The sequence below is a fragment of the Sturnira hondurensis genome, unplaced genomic scaffold (assembly GCF_014824575.4).
Source record: "Sturnira hondurensis isolate 20B ecotype Veracruz unplaced genomic scaffold, ASM1482457v3 Scaffold0021354, whole genome shotgun sequence".
Taxonomy (NCBI): Eukaryota; Metazoa; Chordata; class Mammalia; order Chiroptera; family Phyllostomidae; genus Sturnira; species Sturnira hondurensis.
Genome location: NW_028093985.1, coordinates 8853665 through 8870641, shown reverse-complemented (window position 1 = coordinate 8870641; position 16977 = coordinate 8853665). Strand labels below are relative to the sequence as shown.

At 37.7% G+C, this 16977-nt stretch overlaps 1 non-coding gene across 1 annotated transcript; it reads left to right on the top strand.

Annotated features, from left to right (window-relative positions):
• The first annotated feature begins 12179 nt into the window (after nucleotides 1-12179).
• Nucleotides 12180-12340, top strand: LOC118977521 (U1 spliceosomal RNA). The gene has a single exon (XR_005064543.1). It is a non-coding gene; the product is annotated as a U1 spliceosomal RNA (small nuclear RNA).
• Nucleotides 12341-16977: the final 4637 nt, after the last annotated feature.

Genomic DNA, 16977 nt, shown 5'->3' with positions numbered 1-16977 from the left:
TTCGTTCACATGCAGCACTGCCAAAAATGTCCATCTGTTGGGGCTAACTACTCAATGCAAGCCAGANAGGTACCATTGAAAATTGCAACATTTATTTGACTCTAACAGCCAAAAGTTTGCTGATTTGAGCCTTTGGGAAAGGCATTCAGGAGGGCTGGCATTCTGCCACCAATCCTATGGTTTGGAACCACCCCCCACAATAATCCCTACTCTATTTCGTTCACATGCAGCACTGCCAAAAATGTCCATCTGTTGGGGCTAACTACTCAATAAAAGCCAGAGGTAAAATTGCAACCTGGAGAAATAATAAAAGAAGAAAGCAAGATACACATCTGTCTGGACTGCATTTTTCACTATCCTCAGCTAGCCCACACATTTCATAATCAGTGCATCATTCAAACCCTTGAATGGGATTGAATTTAAGGGATTCAGCGAAATGGCAATGGCCATGAAATCAAGGGAATAAGGATATCACTGCCTGTTTCACCACCCCTTTGACAAATTATATCTGAAATTGGCAAAAAAAAAAGAGGAAGGGTTTCTGCCAGAATTTAGTTCTTATCGAGTGCAGGATTATTCTCTTGTGTATGGGCAGTTACTTGCCAAATCATAGGTGCAGAGAAAACATTTCATTGCAAAGGTTAAATCTTTACTTATTTCAAGCTCTTTACTTTTTTTTAAATCCTCACCCAGGATATGTTTATTGGCTTAGAGAGAGAGGAAGGGGGAGGGAGAGAGAGAAAGAGAGAAATGTAGATCTGTTGCCTCCCATAAGCACCTTGACTGGGACTTGAACCAGCAGCCTTTGGGTGTACATCATGTTGCTCCAACCAACTAAGCAACCTGGCCAGGGTCCAAGCTTTTACTTTTTAAATTCAACTAAGCATTATCTCCCAATATAATGACATTGATATCTGGTATTACCATTTAATATACTAATGGGACATATATAGATCTGACACGAGGAAGGTAAAAGAAACAGACACATTACCTAAAATAAAATATCTTAGAACTGAAGTTTGAGGATGAAGTAGAGTTATTATGTATATTAGTTTCATTCTGGATGGACATGGATTTGCATGAAATCTATAAAGTCTATTTGAGGAGTAGTTTCAGATTGTTATTTTAAAAATGACTTCTTAAAAGTGAGACTTTTGAAACAATTAAAATAATAACTATGAAGTTACCTATCAGAGAAAATTTTCTAAGTATTACTAATTTATTGAGTAGTTTTAATAGGGTACAAGCAGAAAATGATTTTCTTTTTTCTCGTATCTCCCCTTGACCTGATTTATAAACTAGTGTATCCCACCCCCAGACAGAACCTCATGAAGTTACCATTGCCTTGTGAAGAAGATGCATCCAGTTGATTTCAAAGCTTTAATTTCTTATACGATTTAAAACGTCTCCCCTTCTTCAGCTCAGAAGGCTGAAGTGGAGTGAGGAGGAGTGAGGAGTGAGATTGGCCAGCCTCTTTACTATTTCTCCACACTGCTCCTACAGTTCCTCTTTTTTACTTACCAGGTTCCTTTGGCCCCTCCAGGGTTGTTACAGAGAGGGGGAGGGCTGATGAAATGCTTGGTGAGGACATTTGTATCAAAGCTCTCTGTGTACCAAACAGCAAAACATTGGCTCTTTCTCAAATGGGGTACTTTTGTGATTACCACGAATAGGCCTTTCCTCCCCACCCAGTTAGGAGGCTCTGAGTGCAGTTCCCCGATGTGTGGGAGGCTCTCTGTGTCATGGCACTTAGCCCCAGCTGCATCTTTTTTACTTTTAAGAGGTGTTCCGAGTCAAAGGTAAAAAACAAAATAAAACAAAATGGTTTCGCAAGCTTATTAATCTGACTACACAATAATCTTAATGCGTCCCATGTGGGTAGTGACACCTGTCATTCTAAGCCCAGACAGTGGGAAATATGAAATTAACAGCTACATTGAATTTAACCCCTGTTGACCCACAGGTAGAGACAGAACAAACACCAGGTAGAAGATGTCAAAAGGACTTGATTCTATGGACCTTTTAACCTTGGGCTGATGCTGAGATACCTTAGCAAACTATGAAATACCACATTCACAAACAGTACCATCTCTAACCAAACTTCTGTTTATTGATTCATCTTTCATGTCAAAAATATTTATATGAATATTCATTTTTAAGAACTGTATAATAATTCTACAGATTCCCTGTTTTATTCTGTTGGTCCTCTATTATTGAACATTTTATTTCACATTTTTAGCATTTTAAACAGCAATTTGATGAAGATCTTTGTTTATTTTTTCTACAATTTGATTGTTTAGAATGCATTCCTAGACTTCTGGTCAAGATGGAGGCATAGGTAGACACACTGTGCCTCCTTATACAACCAAAATTAAGGACAACAAAAATTTAGAAACAAAAAAACCCAGAACTCACAGAAAATTGAACTGTATGGAAGTCCAACAACAATTCATCCAGACCAGTAAGAGGAGTGGAGTCGGCAGCTCACGGAGAGGGGTTGCGGCAGGAAAAAGCAGTGGCTGACTGACCCGGACATGCTGGTGGCAGTTGGCAGACCCTAGGCATGGGGTGGCAACAGGCAGACCCAGTGAGGCACATGAGGCAGCTGGCAGACTGCAGTCACACATTCATGCGCAGATAAACCAGGCAAAAATGGGGAGCGAGACAGACCATGTAACCCAGGGCTCCAACGCTGGAAAATAAAGCATAAAAGCACCAATTGAAAACACTTGTTGAGGTGCCAGGACAGACTCCCAGCCTCACGAGAGAGTTTATTGGAGAGACCCACAGGGTCCTAGAATGTACACAAGCCCACCCACCTGGGAACCAGCATCAGAAGGGCCCAGTTTGCTTGTGGGAAGCAGCAGAAGAGACTGAAACCCAAGAGAGAGGGGATCAAGTGCCATTGTTCCTTCTCTGACCCCGCCTCTACATACAGCATCACAACCCAGCAACTGGGTTGACCCGCCCTGGTGAACGCCTAAGGCTCCGCCCCTCATACGTAAGAGGCACAACCAGGCCAACAAACAAACAAATAAAATGCCTCAAACAGAAGACTAGATCAAAGCCCCAGAGCCAATACTTTTAAGGGACCGAGAGATAGCCAACCTATCAAATGCACAGTTCAAAGCACTGGTAATCAGGTTGCTCACAGAATTGGTTCATTTTGGTCACAAATTAGATGAAAAAATGAAGGCTACACTAAGTGAAATGAAGCAAAATGCACAGAGAACTAATAGTGATGGGAAGAAAACTGGGACTCGAATCAATGGAGTGGACCAGAAGGAAGAAAAAAACAACCAAACAGAAAAGAATGCAGAAACAAGAATTCAAAAAAATAAGGAGAGGCTTAGGAACCTTCAGGACATCTTTAAACATTCCAACATCCAAATTTCAGGGGTACCAGAAGGGGAAGAGGAAGAGCAACAAGTGGAAAAAATATTTGAACAAATAACAAAGGAAAACTTCCCCAATCTGGCAAAGGAAATAGACTTCCAGGAAGTCCAGGAAGCTCAGAGAGTCCCAAAGAAGGTGGACCCAAAGAGGAACACACCAACGCACATCATAATTACATTAGCTAAGATTAAAATGAAGGAGAGAATCCTAGAAGAAGCAAGAGATAAGGAGACAGTCACCTACAAAGGAGTTCCCATCAGACTGTCAGCTGATTTCTCAAAAGAGACCTTACAGGCAAGAAGGGGCTGGAAAAAGTATTCTAAGTCATGTAAGGCATGGACCTACAACCAAGATTGCTCTATCCAGCAAAACTTTCATTTAGAATGGAAGGGCAGATAAAGAACTTCTCAGATAAGGTCAAGTTCAAGGTGTTCATCATCACTAAGCCTTTATTATATGAAATAATAATATAACAATATAAGTTAAAGGGACTTATCTAAGAAAAGAAGATAAAAATATGAACAGTAAAAAGAGAGCAAACTCACAGTTATTAACAATCTCACCTAAACAAAAGCAAACTAGAACAGGAACAGAACCACAGAACTGGAGATCACATGGAGGGTTAGCAACAAGGGAGTGGGAGGGGGAGAGAGGAGGAGAAGGTACAGAGAATAAGTAGCATAGACAGTAGGTAGAAAATAGTCAGGGGGAGGGTAAGAATAGTATGGGAAATGTGGAAGCTAAAGAACTTATGACACATAGACATGAACTAAAGGGGGGAATGTGGGTGGGAGGGGGTGTGCAGGGTGGAGGGGGTTAAGGGGGGAAATGGGACAGCTATAATAGCATAATAAATAAAATGTATTTTTAAAAAAGAATGCATTCCTAGAGTGAAATTCTGTATCAATGTTTATTGTGTTTTTAACTTTAACAAGTTGTAGTACTGTTATTTAGGTAAATAAAAACAATGTAATTTTGATAATGAAAACTCTTTAGCATTTGCTGAATGAGAAGCTTACATAAAAATGGAATATTATCCATAGAGGAAATTCAGTCCATTAGGAATGTACTAAAAATAATGTTTGTTGACATTATATTTACTTTGCCTAACTGTCATTACTTAAATTGGGTTGTGATTTGATTCATCTGTTAAACGGGGAAAATGGTCATTGATTCAAGCAGATGAAGAACTGAATTTGTCAAACTGAAGAATTTTAGCTAATTGTTTCCAGAAGCTGTAACACTGATAAAGCACAGACTGGTCACATTTAAGCAGTGTGATTCTTAGCAGAATCAGATTTGTCCTTTATGCCACCACCACACAGAGGTGTTGATTCACATCTTTCCAATGTCCCAAAGTTTGTGGAAATATATACTGGTCCGTACGTGGAAAGGAAACCCACTAATCTACACAGAATAGTGATTCTAGAGAGTATATATGTAATATATATATATTACTACTCTCAATCTCATGAGTAGTAAGACTTAAGTCCAGTTCTAACAAATTTATGGTAAGGCACTGGGATAATTGTTTCATTTCTTTGGACCTCAGTATCCTCATCTACAAAGTAAAGAGTTGGACAGTGATTCCTAAAGACACTTCCAACGCTAACACTGAGTAACTCCAGAAGTGAGAGTGAATTTGCTGTACTACTACCAATTAGGAAGTTTCCCTGGAGGGATAAAGACTGGATGAGAAGTAGAAAAAGCTGACCAGAATTGTAGCTTTTCAATCCTAGATTTGATGGAAAAAGCACTCTCTCTTACGATGTCTAGACAAATGGGCCAAGACTAAGACATTTATTTGAAAACACCAAGCTCCTCCAATGCTGTGGTCAGTCTCAATTTGGAGTTTTTATTTCAAGTGTAATTGAAATTTTTATATTTTTATACTCTTTGACTAAGGTTCAAATATCTTTTCACCAGACATTTCTAAGAACACAGACAAAACGTGATTTCAAAAACCTTTTACTCCAGAACATACTATCAAATCAAAAAAACTCTTGATTTTAATGAAAGACAAAAATGTGTAATTAAGCTCTTTGATTAAAATAATGTTTTTCTACCACAAATGAATATATGATACTAAGATAAGCAATATAAACTGTAAACAGAAAATTTTCTTCTGAAAAATTTATATATATTTTAACTTTGATGATCTGGTCATAGTTGATAGAAATTCCTATTAGTATATACCATGTTCTTAATTAGTTGAATGCATTATATCCACCTCTTAGTATAAATTTTCTCACTGCAAAAAAATTTAGTTTTAAAATATCAAAAAGATAAAAATGGAAAGATATTACACTAAGAGCATGTAGAGACTAGCTAAGCTCTGTAGAATCTGGTTGTTTTGGTGATGAGCCTTCATAATAATTATCATGAAAGAGACATGATCTGACCTTCTTAATCCTTAAGAATTAGATAAAAACCACAAAATTGGTCAGGTGCAACACCCTCTGGAAATAGAAATATGTAAGCATGAATATGTCTTTAAAGCTTAAAGATTCTATGTGAGATGAAATTCAAATATCAAATAAAGCAACTGGATTTGCTTTGAAAGCACCGATTATGGGACCCCTTCTGGCAACTCAGAGGTGAGTAAATAGTATGCGCTCCATGTCACCACCTGACCAAAAGATTCACCACCCTCCAGCTCTACTCTGCTTCCAAGATGCTCCGAGGGGAGTGAAGAATAACTGGGCTAATGAAACAAAAGATGTTTTATTTTAAGGTATTTAACCACAAACAGATTCCAAACCAATATTTCTTTTTCATAGAGTGATTTAATAGGAAATCAGATAGTATCAAAAAACATTTTTAGTACACGATTTTCCTCTATATTACCTTTCACCAGCTCATTCTCCTGCCCCCACTGTCTCAGCCTTTTCAAATGCACACCCCAAATCGAAACCACTGGCGCCTGTGCACAGAGGGGAAATGTGTATGCTGTTCAGATGTATTGCTGCCTTTGGGATTTGAATCACCCAAACAATCTGAGTTAATTACATCAACTGATGTAACCCAATTCCTTTAAACGAGATGTCTGGCTGTGAAGAATTTTGAATGGATATTTAAAGCTTTTCTTAGCCCCCTGGAGAGGGCTTGAAATTAGGAAGATATTTTACTAGGGAAAGTCATCTATCTTTACAAATTCAATATTTCTATGCTCTTTACTCACTCATAGTTTTCTATATTCTTTTAAACGCTTAGACTGTTTATAGGCCCTAATACTGCAGGTATAAAACATTTATTAATAAGGGAAGGGGAGACAGTACTTTGTCAGTAAAGTAGCAGTGAGTCATGTTAGTGAACAACAACAACAACAATGACGAAACAAGCATTGTTCTTAAAAACGTTAAGAGGTCCTCCCCCAGGCAAAGCCAGTTCTGCAAGGCCATTTTTTAACATTGTTTTGAGTATCTCAATGGTTTCCTGGGCTCTTTGCTGGCTGTGTCCAGGCGTTGCCATCAGCCCCCTGAATGTGTTTTCTGGTGCACAGATGGTGGGAGGGACTGTTTTGAAACCAATTTCTTGCATGGCCACCCCTCCAAAATGACCCAAAGCAAAATCCATTCCACACTTCTCTATCTACACATTGAGGACATCTTCAAAGTCATAAGGATTTATGATACTACCATCATGTTTTAGCATGGTGGAGTCAAGCCACCCTAAATATAGTCTAAAATGTTTTAGTTTGCCTAGCCATGACTGGGCTGGAAAATTAGAGCAATGGCCTGGACACCACTCAAGGGAAACAGTATCATTAAAATAAGGTGATTCTGTAATTCCATCCACTCAAACAAATGCATTTTTATGGTACTCAGAATAAAAACCTGCCATGTTGGCAGAGGACTTGGTGAGAGAGAACATGAGCATGAACACATATCTAGTAAAGATAACTATGGAACTCATCTTTTTAAAATTCCAATTGTGGAATCAGGTTAAATTATAAACATGACTGAGGAAATTCAATTAATGCTGACAGCACATCCTTAGCTTATGTGCTTGTAATAAAAAGGGCACTGTTCAGTGAGCTAAGGGGAAGAATGCCAGGTTTAACTTAGCAACCCAGGTTTATAATATTCTAATAATACAGAAATTATAAAAAGCACCTTTCCCTAAGAAATCCTAACTGGTAAGTGGGAGAAGACTGTTAGAGAGTTTTACAGAAAAGCACCATATATTCAGGAATAATTCATCACTACATAAATATAGTATCTGATTGTACCAAGGGACCATGAAACAGCATGACAACAAAGAGTAAATAGATGTCCCACTCAAGCAAAATGATTGGAGAGCAGCCCACGCAGCTCATTAGTTTCCAATGTCCACACATTCATTTTGAGGAGCTAACAGGGATAGCACCTCTGAGGATATCTTCATGTCTAATGTTTCACAGAGCTTCAGGTCAATCTGATGAGTTAATCTCCACCTTCTGTGAGCAATGCCAAGATGAGGTTGCTTGGAAATCTTAGTGGTGGTATAGTGATGCCAGTTTTAGAGCTTTGGATTTGTGACCATCACAATCATTCAAATGAAATAGATGTCTCTGCATCTATCTTACTCTGAATCATGAAGGTTGTGGATATGTTAGTACAGTTTTAGCTGCAAGCGGCAAAATGCAAATAAAACTAACTGTAGGCAAAAGCTGTCTTTGCACTTCAACTCTAATATTTTGCTTGACTTTGTTCTGCATCTGGGTTCTCTCCACCTGCACGTCAAGATGACTCTTTACGGTGCAGCCTCATTTTTTTAAATTTATCATTAGCTTCCCCAGCCCACCTGCATACAACGAAGAGGTATATTTTAGCATTAGCTTCTCTTAATGGAACATACCTTTCTCTCCTTAGCTACATAAAGCAAGAAAGGTACACCTCTCTCAAAAAAGGAGTGTCTGCAGATGAAAACAACAGGTCCTTAGAGTAGGTCTTAATGAGCCACATGTTTGAAACCAAGCCATTCCTTCAGGACACTGCTTTAGGATACTAATACCAAGCACAGGCTCACTATGATTCTGTCAGTATTGCTTTCAGAAGAGAGCTTCAATACAATACCCCCAACACACACACACACACACACACACACACACACGCACTAGATTGAGAAACCTAGTCTATAACTGATATGACAAAGTGGATGGTGTGTCTCAGCCAGATTCCCCCCACCTCCTGCTCCATACGTCAATCAGTGAGAATGGAGAAGTGACGAGTAGTCCTGCCACTATCTCCGCTTTCCCACTATAAGACCTGTGTTCTCAAGGAAAAGTCAAGTTCTAAAATTTAATAATAAAAAATTTTTTGCCCTAGGTATTTAAAGAGAAGTGTAAAATGACATACCTAGAAGTCAACTGAGAAATTGGGATTCAACCACTACAAAACGAAGGACCTGTGAGCAAGAGCGTTAGGAAGTGACAAGGTTCCAGCAGGGCTGCTTCACATTCTGACAGCTTCCATTGGAGCCAAATTCCCCATGCCTCTTTACAGCCCAGAGGTAATGATCGAAGCTTTAGCAAAACCTATTCACTCAAATGATGTCATTGTTCTCATGAGACCTATGAGCCCAACAGGTTTACCAGCCAGTTTAGAGAAGGATTCAGATTTGACCACTTACTTGGAGCTCATCTAATTCAAACAAAGACCATCAAATTTAGCTAACTACAAAATTTGCCTCCAGTCTAGCTCAAATCTGTGAAAAATACCCTGGAAATAGTGCACCACACACCAGGATAACAGAATGTCTTTTTTGTGTATCTCCAATTCAGGGCTCTCACAGGTATTATTTTCAACATTTAGCACATACTAGAGTTTAAGGTTAGTGTAAATTCAGTTTCTAAATATGTTCGATTTTTATTCTGTTTTGTCTAAAATAATTTCTATCCATTGATTTTCTACCTAGTTGCCCTCTTAAATGTCACTATATGCGCATGGATTTATAAAACAAAATCTTCCAAATTAGGCTTCTCTTCATTCAGTAGTAAGATAGCCATTATATTCCTCTCCCATTAGTAGACAAGCCAACATTAAAATTTATTAGCTGAGTTGGTAAAACAATAACCAATACCACCCAGAGCTCATTTAAGGCCTTTGAGAGAATCAAATGCAAAAAAAAATTAAGGAAAAGCAATTATATGTAGATCAACACAAAAGAAGAACACTTTAAAAACTAATACATATTTGTTTTGTATGCTGGTAGAAATTAGTTTTAATAACAAAATTACCCACTGACAAATGTATTTTTTATGAATGAAGAAGGCTTCTCTTAAGTGACATAACACATACGTCTCAAGCAGAAAGAAGGCAATATCAATTTAGCATTTGTGTGTGTGTACCTGCCTTACTCAATTTTGGTTTGTGATTTCCTACACAAATAGTGTGAGACAGAGGGACTTTCTTGTGAGAATCTGGCAAGATTAGAACTGAGTTGATGTTCATTATCCTGGGACTTGGTGAGGCATCGTGGAAAGTTTCCCCTTTGGAGTAAGGCAGGCCTGGATTTGAATTGGTTGTACCCCATAAAAGCCATATATCCTCAGCAAGTTACTTAAACTCTCTGAACTTTACTGTTTTGACCTGCTAAAACAGAGAAAATGCTTAACTGATGAAGTTGTAAAACAATTTGAACAAATTAGTGCTTTTATAGTGTTTAGAACATTTTAAATAAATTACTACTATTATTAATTTTTACAATCTTAAAGTTGGCAGAGTTTATTTAGTTCTTTTAGTCCAACTTTTGACCCAATGCAGGAATTACCCACTCCAAAATTTCCCTACAGATGACCCTACAACTTCTAGTGAAGGAGAGCTCAGTGTCTAAAATGTAGCCACTCCATTTATATGAATCTTCTCCTTATAATAAATCCCCAAACTACCTCCCTATAACTTATATCCACAGCCTTAGTTCAACCCTCTAACATTAAATAAATACTACATTTAACCCCTCTCATGTATGAGAAATCTTAAAATACTTGAGGACTATTCAATTAAAGAAATTCTTAGACCATTAATTCCCCTGAGGAAAATGTCTTTTATTATCAAAACTAAATATTTTATGCCATTTGTTCAAGACCTTTGATGTTTTGTGTGCTTTCCCTTAGATGTAGCCTCATTGATCAAGCCCAATGATTGGTACTTTTTAAAAATATATTTTATTGATTATGCCATTACAGTTGTCTCATTCCCCGCTTCACCCTGCACACCCCTCTCCTACCACTCCCCCCCTTTCATTCATGTCCACGTGTCACACGTTCTTTAGATTGATTGGTGCTTTTTATCAATTCTGTCAATTCTGGAAAACTCTTAACCATTGTTTTTTCACATATTTATCTAATAGGCCTTTCTGGTACTTCCACTAGATATATATTAAACAATTTGATTTTTCTTTACTTACCTTTCTTTCATATTTTTCATCACTTTGTCTTTCTGTTACATCTTTAGAAGTTTCTTCAGCTCTATCTTGTAATTTACTAATTTTCTCCAATTATAGCTGATCTGATGTTAGGTATAATCTATAAAATCTCCAGTGAGATTTTAACTTAAAAAGAATTTTTTTAGTTTGTAGAGGCTTTATTTCTTTTTCTTATTCTTTGCTTCCATTGAAATTCCACCTTTCATTTACTTAAACATGTTAAATAGACATCCAGAATACTGAAAAATACAGTGTAACATAGTGGTTAGGAGCAATGCTCTAAAGTTAGACTGTCCAGGTTGAAATACCAGCTCTACCACTGAATCTTTACTTACGGGTCTGGTTCTGCTATTGTTTCTGCCAATTCTCCCTTTTGGTGCCTTGTCTGTGATTTCCAATCCTGATTACTTATGCATTGGGAATGTATCTCTGGAGGTTCTATGAGGCTTGAGTAATGAGTGGATTCCTGCAGAAAAAAAATGTTTATTTCCTTCTGATTGGTGCCTAGAGGTACTACTAATTTGTACTTATGTTAAAATAATTTCTCAGATTGCATTTTTTTCTGATAATATGGATTAACTGGATTTGAGAGTTAAAGTCAGGTGAGGTTATGATTCATTACAGATAAAATTTTCCCTACTGGCCAGGTTGTTTTGTTATCTCCCTTTGTAAAGTAAAATTTTAAGTGTATTCTTTCACAAAGGGGATAGCCTATTTCAATTTGGCCAATGAAAAACATTTTAAATTTCAATTTTATTATCTAGTCTATGAGCTATATATATATATCAAATTTTCTTAGCCTTTCTTTAAATCACATCATGTTTTTTCTTTTCTACTGAATCATTCCCACATCAACAGGCTATTATTTTGGGCACCATTTAAAAAAAAACCTCTTATACCCTCATATCTTATTTCATTGCTTTTCTTTATAATAAAAGTTTATAAAATGCTATTTATACCTGTTGTTTCCAACTTATTTGTTTCCATTCTATCCTGAATTTATTTCAGTAAAGTTTTCCCCTGGTCCATAACCTTTACCTGGCTAATGGTTTGTTTTTGTTGACCTATTAACTCTGCACTGATATGTTTATCACCTAGCCTTGGACACCATTGTAACCCGGTTTCCTAACTCTCTGGCTCTTCCTGTTCGGTCTCTTTTGCTGGCTCTGCATCTCCATGACCTCTACTGCCAGGCATTAAGTGAGGTATTTTGTTGGGTTTAGATTGATTAAATTATAAAACAGATAAATATTACTGCTTCTACTTTTAGCCAAAGCCTACATATAGATTTCAAAGTTTGTTACTACTTTATCTTGAATAGTACTACTACTATTCCTATCTTTTCATAGGTATTATCAATCCTATTAATAAATTTAATACTTATCTCACAGAAGAGATACCATAATCATGAAGGCAGTTTTCCCAGGGCAAGACTTATCCATCACACTCTGGGTATGCTGACCTCTGTGATTTCAAATGTGGGAGATTCGACTGCATAATTTGTGGTAGTGGAGGACTGCATTCACATTCTCTCCTAAAAACATAAAAATATAAATTTTATTTTGGCAGATAATTTTGGAGCCCCAATTACAGGCACGTTTAGCAATACGTCAAGAACGAGTGTTTTTTCAGGCAAATCTGTTAGCCTTTATTTCTAGGCATGTTTGATGTAAAGACCAGAAGAATGCCACAGGCATAATTAATTGTGTTTTTACCAGTCTTCAGACACTGTTACTCCTGATGTTTTTGGAGAAGAAATGATAAAATGTCTAGGAAGTTCAAAAACCACGTGTAATGAATAGTGCTTAATAGATTCAAACCAAATACAGGAGAAACTTTCAGTGACATTCTGTAGTTAAATCCTGGTCTCCAATAGCTTCACTCACTAGTTGATTGATCAAACACATATTTCCTGAGTGCCTATTTTTTAGCACTGTTTTATGTGCTGCAAATATATAATTTTCCTTTGCTTAATGAAGTTTTCATTATAGTACGAGAGACAGGCAATAAATAAGCAAAATATATCCCCTATTAAATAGCAATAACAACTAAAGACAGTCATCATGGGGAAAGGTGATAAGAAATGTGTGTGAGGTAGTAATTACGGATGGGATGGCCAGCAGAGGACTTGAGTTTACATAAATATACGTAAAGAATTGAAAGAAGGGAAGGAGGGAGACTACTTTGCGTTACTCACCATTTAACATAGTGGCTAGCACATATTGGTTCTTCATAACCTTTTTGAATAAATGAACAAATATATAATAGTTGACTTTCTGCAAAGGCCTTTACAATACTAACCATATCAGAATTTTATTTTATTTTATTTTTATTGTTTTACTATTTAAGTGATCTTTATTTTTTTAATAGTTGTTCAATTACAGTTGTTCCCATTTCCCCCCCTTACTCTCCCCACACACCCCACCCCATCTCCCACAGTCAATCCTCCCCCAACCCCATTGTCTTTGTCCATAGTCCTTTATACATGTTCCTGGGTGACTCTTCCCTTTTTTGGTCCATAATTCCCTTCCTTCCTCCCCTCTGGTTACTGTCAGTTTGTTCTTTATTTCCATGTCTCTGGTTATATCTTGCTCACTTGTTTTGTTGATTAAGTTCCACTTACAGGTGAGATTGTATGGTATTTGTCTTTCACTGCCTGGCCTATTTCACTTAGCACAATGCTCACCAGTCCCATCCATGCTGTCACAAAGGGTAGGAGCTCCTTCTGTCTCTCTGCTGTGTAGAATTCCACTGTGTAAATGTACTACAGTTTTTTGATCCACTCATTTACTGACGAGCACTGAGGTTGCTTCTAGCACTTGACTATTGTAAATTGTGCTGCTATGAACATTGGGGTGCATAGGTTCTTTTGGATTGGTGTTTCAGGGCTCTTAGGATATAGTCCCAGCAGTGGAATTGCTGGGTCAAAAGGCAGATTCATTTTTAGTTTTCTGAGGAAATTCCATAGTGTTTTCCATAGTGGCTGCACCAGCCTGCATTCCCAGAAACAGTGCACTAGGTTTCTGTTTTCTCCACAGCCTCACCAGCACCTCTTTATTGATTTGTTAATGATGGCCACTCTGACTGGTGTGACATGGTATCTAATTATGGTTTTAATCTTTCATCTCTCTGCTGGCTAGTGATGCTGAGCATTCTCTCCTATGTCTCTGGGCCCTCTGTACATCCTCTTTGGAGAAGTCTCTGTTCAGGTTCTTTTTTCCATTTTGTAATTGGATTGTTTGTCTTCCTGGAGTGGAGTTGTGTGATTTCTTTATGTATTTTAGAGATCAAACCCTTGTCCAACCTATCATTGGCAAGTATATTTTCCCATACAGTTGGTTCCCTTTTCATTTTGCTGTTTTATTTAGCTGTGGAGAAGATGATGCTATATCAGAATTTTAAAAAGCATTTCCTATACCACACATTCATCTGGCTTCGATTTTTCACGTGTACCTGCTGATGACTCAACATAGCCACAAAGTGAAGGAGGTGAAGAGATTCGGAACAGTCCTCCCCAAATGTGCCACTTTGGCATGCAGATTATTCTGAGCCGAAGGCAATTGAGACCTTGCGGGCTCAAGAGAAACTTTCACTTCTCCCTGAAAGAATTTAAATGGGGAGCCTTGTCCATCATAAATGTTATTAGCAAAAATAATTTTTATGGCCTATCTCTAGGGCTGGGCAAATATTTAATTACTGAACATCCGCTCTTCTTATCAACCTATAGATGACCCTTTCCCCCCTTCTGAAGCCTGAGGTGCCTAAAGTCATCCTAGCTCAGAATGCCATAGATACCTCATTTTACCTTTCTGTCTCTGAACCTCTCAGGTATGTCAGGTCTCTCACTCTGTCATGTCTGTGGGTTAAACTGAGTTATATTTTCTTGTTGATGTCTCATGTCGACTTAAGTCTTAAACTAGCTGGAAGAAACTAGAAGGGGAGAGAAATCATCTTTGCCCATAGCAGCAGTGATTCTCTGGTCACTCCAGCTGCTGTTGGAATGCCAGGTGTTGTTTCCCTTTATCTTAAAGATGGTTAGCAAAAGGCTGCTTTGCAAGTTGTCAAGAGCATGTGTTAGCTGGGGGTGAGAGAAGTGAGTTATCAGGGAACATGACTGAATATTCATGCTTTTATTTCTTTTGAGATTCTGTAGTTTATTTTGCAGTGATTTGAGGTGGTATCGGGTTTGCGGGAGGTTTCCAGAGGAAGCAGAGGAGAGAAGGATGTGACAGGTTCATCTGACTCTACGTGTAAAATAGAATCAGGTCAATAAAGTCTCTTGGAAAAGGGTAAAATAAATGCCTCTGACAACTTTTATAATGCCCTATAATGCAGATAAGCTTTTCCTCGAGGGTTTCACCAAGGTTTCTCAAGCTCATGGTTTATTGAAAACAGCCTGGCCTTCCCAAGGGAAACGGATATGTCACTGACATTCTTTGTTTCGGTATCTAGTTTGCTGCCAGTACACACAGCAGCCCTCTCGTTCTTTCTCTTTTGGATTGTCTCAAATGGTGAAAAGTGGAAAATATGAAGTGGGCTGTTATGACTACCTCTATAATAGCAGCAGCCATTAGGGAATAACCTTCCATTTCTTGTAATTAAATTGCTTGTGATTTTTCAAAAATACATTTACATCCAGCTAACCTGCCAAATCCAACAAAATTAAATTTTCCTAAAAGTCTAAGGATAAAAAGTCAGCCATCCCCAAACAGAAAGTGATCAGGTTGGCCAGGTTGTTTTCCAGAGCTTTCCTCGAGCAGCCGAGACTAAGGTGATCCTGAACGGGAGAGGAGATGAATCATATAGGTCTGAAATTTCAATCCACAGCCCGCTGCTCTGCCTGCTTTTTAATACATGTCATATGGCCAAAGGACAATAAAGCACTGTTTTTCCTTCAAAATAACTAAACTCTAATGATAAATGGCCCTTAGCACATTATATTTCCCACTTTTCTATACCAAATTCTTAAAGAATTAAAAGAAAAATAAACAGTAACAGCAGGGTGTGGTCTCTTGCTCCAGGCAGTCATTAGTTTAAGAATCTGGTTTTAGTGAACACCACCCTTACCATTCCTCCGTGGTCCCAGGATTCATACTCCCGTCGGCCAAATATAATCCACAGATAATACTCTGCTCACCTAATTGTGGTAAAGTATGTTGAGAATTTGAGAGAAATAGATGATTTTAAAGCCCAACTATTCAAAACCATATAAACTTTAAAGTTCAGCTACACTAAAAAAGAATTGGTATTTATTAGAACAAGGTCTGGAATGAAGTTTGCAATATCCCTATTTCTGGATAATTTATATATATTCCAGAGGCGCAATTATGAATACGAAAAGTTAATACACTATATAATCATCATAGTCGATCTCCTTAGGACTCCATCAGATAAATATATTGTTGGCGGGGCTACACTTGTTTTATGTCATTGAAATCAATGAATTTTATGTTTTTGTTCTATAAATTGTTTATTTTTACCAACTTTGGTCTCTCCCAAATAAATGAGAGTTTTTGGTTTCATACTAAGATTAATTTTTTCTACATAATCCCTCCATTGATGTTGTCAGAGGAATACCATCAATTTCTATAGAGAGAAGTCAAAGAACCTGAACGATGTCGACAATATTATCAAAATTTAGGTAAAGTTATTTTTATTTCACAAACTAGATGAATTAAATACTGTAAAACATTGGACTATTTATTTATTGCCTTCTTCCTTGATTTTCTAATTACGACTTCAATTAATTTATTTGGAAATTAAACTCTTCTCTTATTAAAGAAAATATGGGGGGAGAAGAATGTAGGTGAAGGAAGGTTTTGAGGACAATTTACCAGATTCGCATCACCACTCCTTGCACACCTGAGTGCTCCCAGCTCTGACCGACACCACCTTTGCGATCTTGGCCAGGGAAATTGTGCACCAGATTCTGATCCATAAAATGAGGGAGTTCTCTTAAGGACTATCCAAGGTTGCTTTCAGCTTCAACGAAAGCTAAATTCTTTCTCGTGATTCTTTAATGGGCTGACATTTGGAGAGTTGATGGAACTGAACAAGCCAGATTTCTGATTGTACTTTCTCTCAAAGATGTCAACTCTGTGAAACATTGCTGTGTGCATGATTCCTTCTGAGGAAAAATCCTCTGTTTAGAGCTCTCTGGGGGCAGACTCATGG